Source organism: Rhopalosiphum padi, chromosome 3 (genome assembly GCF_020882245.1).
Source record: "Rhopalosiphum padi isolate XX-2018 chromosome 3, ASM2088224v1, whole genome shotgun sequence".
Classification (NCBI taxonomy): domain Eukaryota; kingdom Metazoa; phylum Arthropoda; class Insecta; order Hemiptera; family Aphididae; genus Rhopalosiphum; species Rhopalosiphum padi.
Genome location: NC_083599.1, coordinates 55,469,051 through 55,481,881, shown reverse-complemented (window position 1 = coordinate 55,481,881; position 12,831 = coordinate 55,469,051). Strand labels below are relative to the sequence as shown.

The window sequence follows — 12,831 nt, the reverse complement described above, 5'->3', positions numbered from 1 at the left end:
GTCAGTGCTATTCTATCGCACTAAGTTGCTAAACAAATCTATACTTAATAAACATTATTGCAATCACAATTTACTATTAATATTATATCTATTCAATAATATCCAAGGTAGTTCACGCAAAATAACTATTTATTAAGTAGTTATTTATATATATATATATTATGTATTGCGTTTTCTTAATTTATAGTTATACCTATTATCTCCAAATACGTTACAAATTGATTAAATTAGAGCGGAGTGCTGATTAGGTACTTATAACAAATATTTTTTTATTCATCTGAGGATTCTCCATTTTTTACTCACACTGTGTATAGTCTGTGTGTAGTACTGTAGGTGCACAGCGTTTTCTATTTGTTTGGATTGTATCACACGTTAAACAAAAATACAAAATAAGTGATGTGCAGGCACACGTTTCAATTACTATAGTATATGAGTAATAGGCGTCTATAGGTATATTCCGTATATATAATTATAATATACAAACGAATAGGTTAAGACTAAAGACATATAATTTAAACTGCCAGGTTTGTACATATTGTCTAAAATAAACACAACATTTAATTGTTTTTTTGAAAACATAATCCACAACGTCGACTTAAATATAAGTGTCATGACTCAGAGGAGCTGCATTACCGTTTATTTTGTAGGTTCGTTTTGTGTTTTTTGCCTTAACTACATTTGATGAGATAATATGGCTTGTTTACGATGGTGGTTAAAATATCGATTAAATGGAAAACATTATTCGTTGTAGTATAGGTACGTGCATTGGTTTATACCTTAAACTTATCTTAAACAATAAGCTCCTAACTCTAAGACCTAGTGATTAAAATATAATTAAATTTCATATACCTACATTTATTATACAATTGGTTAACAATTGGTACTAACCCATCATTGTAATTTATAAATTACTCTAACTTAATATCACATTAATTAATAATTTATACATTTTCGTTGAGTTTAATATTAACTAATATAATTTACATTATATCTGCTCAACATTTTATTTTTATTTTCAGTTATGACAACCACTATGCACATTCGTTGTGAAATTAGATGATAATTGGTTTTATGACTTGAAATTGAGTATTTAAAAATATATATTTCACATCATCTTTCATTGAGAGTTGCACTTGAAGACAATATTGAACTAGCATTAACTCACTTCCGTATAATTTTATTCTTCCATTATATATTAAATATTAAAATGTAGATAATAGGTACATGATGAATTTTCTATACATACTACCAATATTTAAAACAGTCATATACTCATATAGACTTATATTGCACATAAATTAAAAATTTAAAAATAGAAATTTAATTGACTACCACATTATTTAAAATGTTGATTATTTGAAATCTGTATGAATTGTATTATTCGGGTATCGAAATAACCAGTTGGTGGTAGGCAAAATTGTTGTTTAAATATATTTAAAAAAGTACTACTTTTTTAAGTAATAAGTAATAACCGATAGTTCACACCTAAAAGTAGATATCTTGATGGTTGATATACACGGTATGTTGTGCGTTGTGCCTTTTCCCTATAGTAATGGGTATGACTGACAGAAATTATTAATATTCGTTCTGTAACTAACTCCTCTTATTAAAACTATATAATAAAATACGAATGTGATATATAGAATTTGATTTTATTTGGTATAAACACAATAAATATTCTGTTTATCATATATACTTACAAGTTACAACTACACTGATTGAACTTTTTAATTGATAAATATAATACCTAGTATGTTTATATAGAGGGTATCTATATTTTTATATATGTTTAATACGTAGTTACTTATTGTGATTACTGATTAGTGATTAGTGAAATCAATATTTTTTGTTATACATTCTAAGAAGTAATTTCTAAATCAATTGTTTTTGTTGATATATTGATATTTGTTGTGCAATCACAAATTATTATGCACACGAAAAATAAATTAATGAATATAAGTATCTCATTATGCATAGATAACTTTGGATAGGTAAAAATAATAAAGAAACAACCGAGAATGATTGATGTCTCACACCAGTAGGTAATAGAATATAAAATGTTCTCGAATTATACAGATATAACTGTTAAAGGTACTTTAATATACTATATATAATATATATAATGGTGATTGACAAAGCTCGTTCAACTCTCTTTTATCCTTTTATGATGAATTTATTTATATTCTGACTTTAAGAATTTTCAAGTACACAAGTAGGTACTCTTAGTTCATATTTTCGAATAATTAGATTTTTATAATATTTTAAGGAATATTCTGTGTCGATACAAACTTCTGTGTTTTCAAATTAAAATCTTTATTTTTACTTTAAATTATTATTTGTTAAGAAAATATAATAATACTAATTATAAAATGTTAATTTATTACTATATTAATATTAATTACTATAATTCTCCCTCCACATTAAAGAACATATTTCAAAATGTTCTATAATCCAAAAATCACTGGTTTAATATTTATAGATACATTGAAATTTTCAAAAAATACCTATTATCTTTTAAATACGTAATTTACAGCAAAAAAGGATGGTCCTCGTTTGAAAATTAAAAATTTTTACTACAGAACACTTATTGAATAGTGTAAAAATCTAAGTAATGTGAAAATATGGTATTTTAATACAAATTCTGGTAATTGGAATACTAGGAATAAAATAAAATAAATGCATTATCAAACAAAAATTAGGGGTAAGCATGCTTGGTAAATTATCCTGTGTATTATAATATATATTTTATAAATTATTATATTACATACGCATCATGCATGTAGCACAATGTTAAAGTGAATACAGAATAACCAATACATCTATATGTACGGGAAGCTCTATAACATAATATATAATGACGTTTTCTATTTTTCTCTTCCTCTTTTCTTGGTACGTTTTTGTGGTTTCATGGTTCAACTGAGTAATGCACGTCCTGTAAAAACAGACTACAGAGTCATGCTTTTTGTGAAATAATAAAACATTATTACTACCGACCCATTCTATCCGTTTTGTTTTTATTTTATTACAATAATATGTACGTATACGTTTAATTTAATTTGAGTCAATTTTTTTTCGGAAAACAAAAAATTGAAAACCATAAAAGTATTTTTATTATGCGATATACGCAAAAACTATAATATAATAACAGCCTCATACAGTTTATTCGTTATTTAAATTACGAATTATAACGTGATGATATACCTTTACAATAACAGCAATACGTTTTGTGCTGTTGTGGTCATGTAGCGAATGCAAGGAACACATTAATGAACAATACAAGTATTGAGGATGCGGTGTGTATATGAAAGAGAAAGGTGGAAGAGGTTGGATAAAGCGGCGAAGGTCTTAAATGGACCGTTAAGTTAAAAAAAATGTGTGTGTGTGTGTATATATATATATATATAATATGAATTTACTGACTTTATATATAATATGTATTATGTATATAATATATATGTATGAATACCCTGGGGTCGTCAACCTGCACGGAAAATAATGTAACGACACTATGGTTTATTAGAGAAAAATAACAAGAGAGCCGTCAGTTTTCCATACCTATATATAAGGCATATTATATGGATGGATGTGTATTATTTTTTTATATTTTTCCCGTTCTTTCTTCTTCGTTTTCCCAACTCGAATTTTACACTCGATGCAGTTTTCTGTTTACCCACCCGGGCGGCAGGAAGTATACAATTCACAAAATTCCGTCTCACGGTCGAGTTTTCCTCGATGATGTCCCCCCACTTCACCCCTTCTTCCATCGTGGATCGCTGTACCTACTACGTGAACAAATGCTATAAACCGGTCTCTTATGATCGGTTCCGCCAGTTTTCTCGGTACACGGTCCACTAAAGTCATTTCAATGATTTGTTCAATTCATTCATCCTAAAAAAAAACATCGTGTCACCGTGACATCAACCCGATAATGTTATGCTCCGGTGTTCAAATCGACGAATCTGTCTAGTTACAAATGTAAAATAATAATAATAATAATAATAGTAAAAAAAAAAAACTTTAAGGAAAAATACACTTACTTTCTAGATCGGAAAAAACGAGCTCCGCGTATACGTTTCACGGTATGGTAATTCGAAAATTTTCGGTTTTTGCGGCTGATTATTAATGTGTATAGTGTTTTGAATAAATAAAATATCTAATTAGACGGAAATGTAGAATAACGTTTAATAAAACTATATATTATTATACATATCTAATGTATTCAAGCTAATTAACCAATTAAAAATTAACGAATTTTTTCAATTTAACGCGTACATGAAAAAAATTATCATAATGATATCCTCGTTTATACACTTCAATTTTTGAACGGAATATAATATATATTATATACTTATATGTATAATATTATGTATTTTAAGTTGCTGATGAGGTTGCAAAAAAAAACTTAAGATAATCAATTTATGTATAGGTATGTGTTTATAATATTATCATATATAATATCGTTAAATTTTGTTTATTCCTCATTAAATTATAAATACGACTTAAAAATCTATTACCCATGTAATTTTTGATCATAATAATTATAATTATATTATGTGTAGAAAAATATTTTTCAAAAATTGGTTTGAAAAAAATAAATGTTAATTTACATTAATATTATTTAATTAGTAACATAAATAATAAAAAAAATTTCACACAGAAATAAAACATAGATACAGTAATATGTTTTTTTGACTAAGCATTACGAGTATATTATATATGCTTTAGACAATATATAGGGTAATTGCAAAATTGCTAGGTGATTCACCGAGGCATGTTCAGCTGCCCTTTTTTTATTATTTAATATTGAATTAATTCATATTCTGGTTATTGTAATTTTTAAATATAATGAATAATGACTGATTTTTTTATAAATTGTTTAGTGGTTAATTTTTTTTTAAATGTTGCCGTATTTAAAGCAAAATTTAAACGAGTAGTTTTAAAGTTATCAAAATGTTTATACTAAGGATAATGGAAATGGTTTTATAATATTATAAAAAATATCTAATATTGAAACAAATACTCATATATCATGCTCAGAAAATGTTTACATATCATAAAATATTGATGAATTAATATTAAATTACCTCTTTTATTTATAATTTTAAAATTATCAATCATTATAATATTTAAACCTATAATTATGATCTTGTAATTATACTTAGAGTATAAAGTTAAATAACTTAAAATCAAATGGTTTGAATTTCGATTTATGTTCATAAACATTTTCAAAACGTCATCAGCTTATAACGAGTTACAAAAAAAAAAAATATATGACTATCATTAGTATAAAATATCTAAATATAGGCTCTTAATTTTAATAATAGGTACCTACTTAAAAAAATTGAATACCAAAATTTAACATTGAAACGTGAAATTAGGCTGAGCACTCTGTATACTTACAATGAAATTAATTCGTTGTCTGCTATATATGCACATCATAATATGTATATGTAACATGACTGCACAATCTAAACACTTTTTGTGCACATGTATACAGTGACAGTGTTTGTTATTTTTTTGTTATTATTAAAAATATTACACATTCGTAAGCAAATAATTTTCATTGCTATATACATTAGCAAAATTATAGGCGCGTGCATCGTGCACGTAATAAATAATAATATTATGCCTATCGATATTTTTCAAACTCCAGCGATCCACTATAGACGATTTCGAAAGAATAAATATAATAATAATACTATGTGCTATTATAACGTTGTTTTCTCTTATTTTCCACGTACGATGACACATTTTATCCATCAGAGAAGATAACAATATTTGTCGATGGTGTTTATAAATTTTAAATGATATTATTTCATCTGTTTGGATTAATAATATTTTTTGTTTTGCGATTATTATTTTATACAATTTAAATCAATGCAGGTTCATCATGACATATTATGTAATATTATTTAGAAGAATTAAACCTCTGCAGTTTTTAAAATGTATTATAAATTCTTTCACGCCAAACTCAACGATTATAGACCAAGACCATACAACTATAAAAAAAAAATCACATTTATTATTATTATGTAAAAGTCTTTATTCCGGGAAAACATTTAGACGGTCAAACCTAATTCACTAAACAACCTAGAGGGGTACCGTCACATAGAACTTATGTTTTTTTTTTCTAAATTAATTTTATTAAAATAGCCGCTGCATATTATACAAATAATATTCTAGACAAGAGCCATAAATAACATACCTATCGAACAATAAATTATATTATTATTATAATATACCAAAATATTTTGTTTAATGTAGTTATCCAAGTACCAATTACTAAAGTCTAAGTATATGCTCGCGAAATCCTTTTACGATTAAACTTTCCATAACTAAAAAACTGAAAATTAGTACTCAATTACGATACATACCCGTGGCCTCTTGAAAATCGTAATCGGTGTTGTTTCGTACATGTGTGCTCACTGACGAAATAATGATGATAACATTTTGAATCGGTCTGATGAAAAAAAACTTCAATAGAATTGGCCATAGTTTAATGACATATATGTTTTTATTATATAATTTATATAGTACATATTATTTAATACTATCATGGTTGAACAAATTTTTAAATTGTTCTGTCATTGTAAAATTAATAAAAGTGTAAGGAAACAAATTTGGGTATACATAGGCAGTACCTACTTACTACTACTTATCGCAATATATAGTATATTATACGACGTGTTTTTACATGTTGTCGTTTTTTATAAAATACTGAAATTACTTTGCCTTACTAACATCACTCAATATGATGTTGGTAATGTATTATGTAGGTACCTATAATATAATGCTGTTAGTTGTTACACATATCGTATAATTCAAAATGAAATCGTAAAAAAGTAGTTGCGTATAAATATTTGAATTTTTTATTTATTCTAATGTATTACTACCATGTTTTAATAGAATTGCAGTCCATGTTGGTGTTTTTAAATAAATTATTGCGTTCGTTTCTCGAGTCTAGCTATCTGTATCGATCTACAATATTTGTTATATCAGTAGTACTGATCTTAAATAGGAAATCTAAATTTTTAATACTATACCTCGAAATTGGTTCAAAAAAACCAATCGCTATTCATTGTAATATATGTAATTTTTATATTCAATTCGGAGTGCATGTTTGGAAGTCACCGAGTGAATTTCCTCCTTAGTAAAATATAATAGGGATAATTATATTAGTGCAAAAATATATAACATGGAACATTATTGTGTTATGTTTATGTATCAACGTTAAGATGTTAACGACTAAAAGTAGTCCGAATTGGTTTAATATTAAATAAAGTTTGGTCCACAAATTAAATATTTAAGCCTAATAATAGGATAGTATTAATCATGATAAATAAGAAAAACTAAATTAAAATATAATAACAATAAAGGATGGTAAATAAGAATGTAATGCTTTCATATCAATTTATTTATTTCTTGGACATTTTTTTAATTGATAAAAATGGTGTACAAATTCTACTGTGAAGTTCTTTAATATAGGGGATCTTGTGGATTATTGAAATAATTTTTTGTGTTTTCATCTTTTTAATATAAAATTTAAAATCAAGCATTGTTTTTATATCCCAAAAAAGTGAAAATGAAAAATAAATTACTGAAAAACTGACACAAAGTTTGAAAGCTCTTGAAAAAATATAGAATATTATAGTCAAAAAACTTTTTTTAGCAAAACATTAAATTTCAATATTTAAATCCGAATCCGCTTAAACTCCTCCGATTTGATTTAAAATCGATATCTAGAGATATAAAGATTTCGGAGCAATCGTTTGAATGACAAAAAAAAAAATGAAGGTACTCAAAAAACAATAAGATAAATAAAGAACATATAATTTGTTACCTACTCATTACTTGCCCCATTCCATTCAACTTCTACAATAATTTAAAAAAAAAGTGTTTTTTATTATTAATAATTTAACTATAAATTTGCACAAAAAAATCATAGAATAACTTGCAGACAACAAGAATAAAACATAATTATTAAAATGAAACCGGATTAGGTAAGAAGTAATAGTGTAGGTGCTCTAGTACTCGTGTAAAATACTGTTGGTATATACGTCATATATATGATATGTATAGGTACATCCCGCAGTAAAACAATATATTATTTTGAAATATTTCATATTTACAGAATTCATGATTTAAATAATGTTTTTTCCCTCAAAACTAACCATATATTTTTTTTTTAAATTTAAAATTCAAATTGTTTGATGTCTCTATATAGGTACCTATACCTACTATACTATACGTTTTCATGTACATATTATAGTACCTATATTTTTTTTATACATTATTCCAAAAATGCATTATTAATTTTTTTTATCCTTTTTACCTGTACTTTTTTTCGTTGTGTTTTTTTTCTTTCGTCCTTGGACTTATTTGTCCGCTTACTATTGTAATCGGCCATCACGGTTTGACGTAATCACGTATTAGACAAAACGTGGTGTCATTTTTCACACTCAATGCAGCGCTACATTAAAATGTACACTTTGTAACTGTAACGCATAGAGTATCAACTAGACGAAAAACCTATGCAGGACTTGGGGCAGACAGGGATGGAATGCGATTATAATATTATTAGGCACTCACGCAGTGTTGGATCATAAACTCTGGAGGTCCCAGTGCAAAAGATAATTGTTAAGACTCTTAAAAAAAAATACCAACATAGTTAATATAATATTTACATCTTGTCTTATTTTTATTGGAAATAAATTTGTTATTAATAATCTACATTATATAAAAGCTTAAATAAATCTTTAACTATGAAAATAATCTATATATGTATAATATTTAAGTTATAATTCGGATAAGCTTATCCGGTACGGTGTTCCCGTGGAATTTAAAAATTGGTCTTGAAGTGAACATTTTTAAGTGTAGGATTTAAATCTATGTATACTTACCAAATTTCAAAACCAACGATAAACTTGACTGCGAATCATTTACACACATACACACACACAATTGTGTTTAAACATCTTCTTTTATTATTATAGATATATTATTTAGTAATCATCTGCATATAGTACAATATTATTATGTGCATATCATTTATGATATACGATATACCTACATATCCATATATGATATCGGCCATCGAGCGGGCTTATATAGTCCCTACAATTATGTTATTTCAATGTATTTTCGACGGGGCCCGATGCAAGTACAGTTTACATATGTAATTTTTCCGACAACGGGTCGGGCGTCTTTCTATCGCGTAGTCTGTCCATTCGGCGATAGTGCAGTTCGGAGGGCAGTGTATCAACGAACGACGTGTACCGGCCGATTCTCGCGCGTTGTCGCAAGCTTCTCTCGTACAGCGATTTCTCTGATTCGTGGTTAGCCGGCTTGGTGTACAACGTATATATTTATTATCGCTCTAAAAGTACAGTCGCCCATTTGTTTACACATCCGTGCACCTATATTTATGTGACGTGTAGTCGTGCTATAATCGTGGACTATAAGCTAAACGTGACTGGAATCGTTTGTATACACATGCGCGTATCTACGCATCATAATAACGTGATCAGATGAACTAAAGCTATTATATATTGTAATGTGCGTAAATTATAAATACCATTTCTAGTTATATTAGAATTTAGAAACACCTTTATAGTGCCGGCGATAACGCGGTAAAAAATTTGTATAGCTATATGATAATATATTAGACACAGAATTATTCACAAAGAATGCACAATGCTAACCCACGCATTTTAACCTTTAAAAATTCATTTATTCAATACTGATTTTCATAATTTTCATGTAAGCATTTAGATTGTTTTTACCATTTGAACCGTGATTTTAGTGCCATGTGGCGATATTTGTTTTACTAGAACCACATTATTTTTTACTGTAAAATGTTAATCGGGTGACTATTTTAAAAATGTTGATGCATTTAAATTGAAATTCAAACGAGTTATTAAACTTTAAGATATTAAGATTAATATTCCTTAATAATTATTTTAAATAAAATACATGTAATTATATTTAGTCTAGTTCTTATTTTATATACTCTGAGAATGTTTACCAATTATAAAATTGTAATAAATTCATATTAATAAATATAATTTTCAAATTATCATAGCCCCTTTTAAAACCAGTTATCATAGACTATATTATAATAAATAATGATAGTTATTATCCTCGTAGCTACTTAAAGTTTAACAAGTAACAACTGAGAAACTACTCATTTGAATTTTGATTTAGTATTTATAATATTTATATACATCAATATTTTCAGAAAAATCGTTATCTTAATAATTCCGGTATGTTAGTTTGGTTCAAATCTCCAGTTCCATAGAATTTACTCTTATGTTGCATACTACTGTCATACATGGTTGCTAGTTTAAAGCAAATATATATTTCCTTTTCTCAAAATCCTTCTCGACTGAAAGATTGATTTATCTTCTATATAGTTGCGAGTCTATTTCTATGTCCCTTATCATCGTCTAAAACCAAACAGTTTCTTTCCTTATCCAAATGTTTGTTAACAAAGATTAGACTTATTCTACAACTTAGTAGCCTGCAATTCCGATTATAATGATTACCTATATCTAGCTGACTATCTTTGGCCCTTTCTCTTTTCACTATAAGCACATATTTTTACATTCTGTATACATAATAATAATTTAACTATCGCTGGTATTCACGTGCTGTCGATTTAAGTGCTAATAAATAAATAATACTGACTAGTATTTTTAATCTTAGTTTCAAATAGAAATTATATAAGCTTATAGATAATCTTATATTGAACCATTACCGCAAGTACAACTGGCCTCTAGTTGAATTACTTGTAGCCAACTCAATATAATATACGTTTAACTTAGTACACGAGCTTAGTCGACTCGTATTCCGCTTTTAGAATCCAATCTATTTTTCGTATCTCTGTGCGTACAATGTGCATATACGTCTATACATATTAGTCTCAAGCGTAGACTATATGTATCCCTAGCTGCAGTAATTCACTCGCTTGACATAACTTTTGACGTAGAACCTTTATTTTTACCCACAGGCCATGACCAAATAATTTGTTCGATTCGTCGTCAGTGCAAGTTATCCTAAAGGCCTACAATACGGTCCTAATCAATCAAAACGCATTAACCAGTTGTTCACTCTTATCTTCTGTAAGCTATCGTGACATATTTAATACCATGGGACATTTGATGCGAAACTATTTCCCGTTCCCTTCCCGCACACCATACCAACCCGCGACGTATAAGTCCATATGTAACATAAATACATGATATAATTTGTTATTTTGATGTTTGGCTATTAGTAAATATTCATGATTTAGTTGTGTCGTTAACAGATAGTAAATACGGTCATTCTTCTATGAATATATAATATAAGTTTTTGTGATTTTATTTGATAGTCTTAAATAGTCTTACCTTTTTCGAATGATAATGCAATTCTATTCGATCACTATTAATTTTTATGATTTATCGTGAGGCGTCAAACACATTGTATACTCAATCATATATTCATATGTTATAGAAATTATATGTTACAGTGTTTCAGTATTATTATGCTATTTTTGTATAGTATTTATTAACTGTGGTGATAAAATACGTCAAGACGTATAGGTATATGCATAGTAGGTATAGGTAATCAAATATAATTCTCCTTTCAGCCACAAATAGGTTTTATTAAAATTTATTTTTATAAGAACTATATATCTAGCTATTTTGTGATTCAGTGTAACAGTCAATTGAAAATTGATACTAATATATTTTGTATAACATTAAAATTTAAAATATACGGGACAAATGTTTAGTGTATATTTTGATATTGTTATTGTCCACTTCAAATGGAAAGTATCCTTATAAGGAGATTTGCATTATCCGAATCAATGTATTTTGTTATTCAATGATTTATTATTTTCAAAAATACATCAAATGAATAATATTATTAAATGATAATCATATATTCATAATATGTATAATATAACTTAGTGAAACAAAATTCAATATCTTTTTACCCTATGTGATATTGTAAACATCATCTCTGTAAAAACTGTATGTGCCATTTATTAAAAATAATTTTTGAACTTATTTTACATTAAATATTTTAATTTATATTAATACCATAACATACCAGAAATTATAATATTTATAGCTTTGTAACTAAGATGACAAATAGTAAATATTTTAAAGTTTAAATCAATAATAATAATAATAAAAAAAGCAATAATATTTTATTATAAACTCTAAATACTGATATTGATAAATCCAATATAAATAAAATAATTTAATTAATAATATTTTATTAAAAGTTATCATCTGATATATTAAAAAGAATAAAATGCTTTAGGAAACTAAAAAATTTAAAACTTAAATTAACATTTAACATGGGAATATTCAATAGGTATAATATAATAATATAAAATATATATTGACATAAATTATGAGATTTTGATATTTATTTATTAGTTTGCTTGTATTCCTGTCAATTATCTTATATTATATTTTATTGTATTTACTGCAAATACAAGTAAGTACGTTATATTTTTTGTGCATATCACATTACCATGAGATAACTATTTTATTTATATCTCATCATACTGATACCAAAATATATGCATGTGGTATCAATATATTTAATATCTATGAACAGTATGAACTTTATTCACTATATGTCTATACATAAATGTAATAACAATTTTTGATACATAATAACATTATGAGTATACCCATATATATTATACGAAGTAGGTATTTATACAATATATATTTTTTATTTCAATGAAAACCAAACATGCTTAAATTTTTAACTGTTCTAAGTATATCATCAATTTTCACAGAGGTCTTCTACAGTAATATTTTTTCATATATTTAG

At 26.4% G+C, this 12,831-nt stretch overlaps 1 long non-coding RNA gene across 1 annotated transcript in view; it reads left to right on the top strand.

Annotated features, from left to right (window-relative positions):
• The window catches only part of LOC132927863 (uncharacterized), a 76,065-nt gene that overhangs the window by 35,832 nt on the left and 27,402 nt on the right, over positions 1–12,831 (top strand). The window lies entirely within an intron of this gene.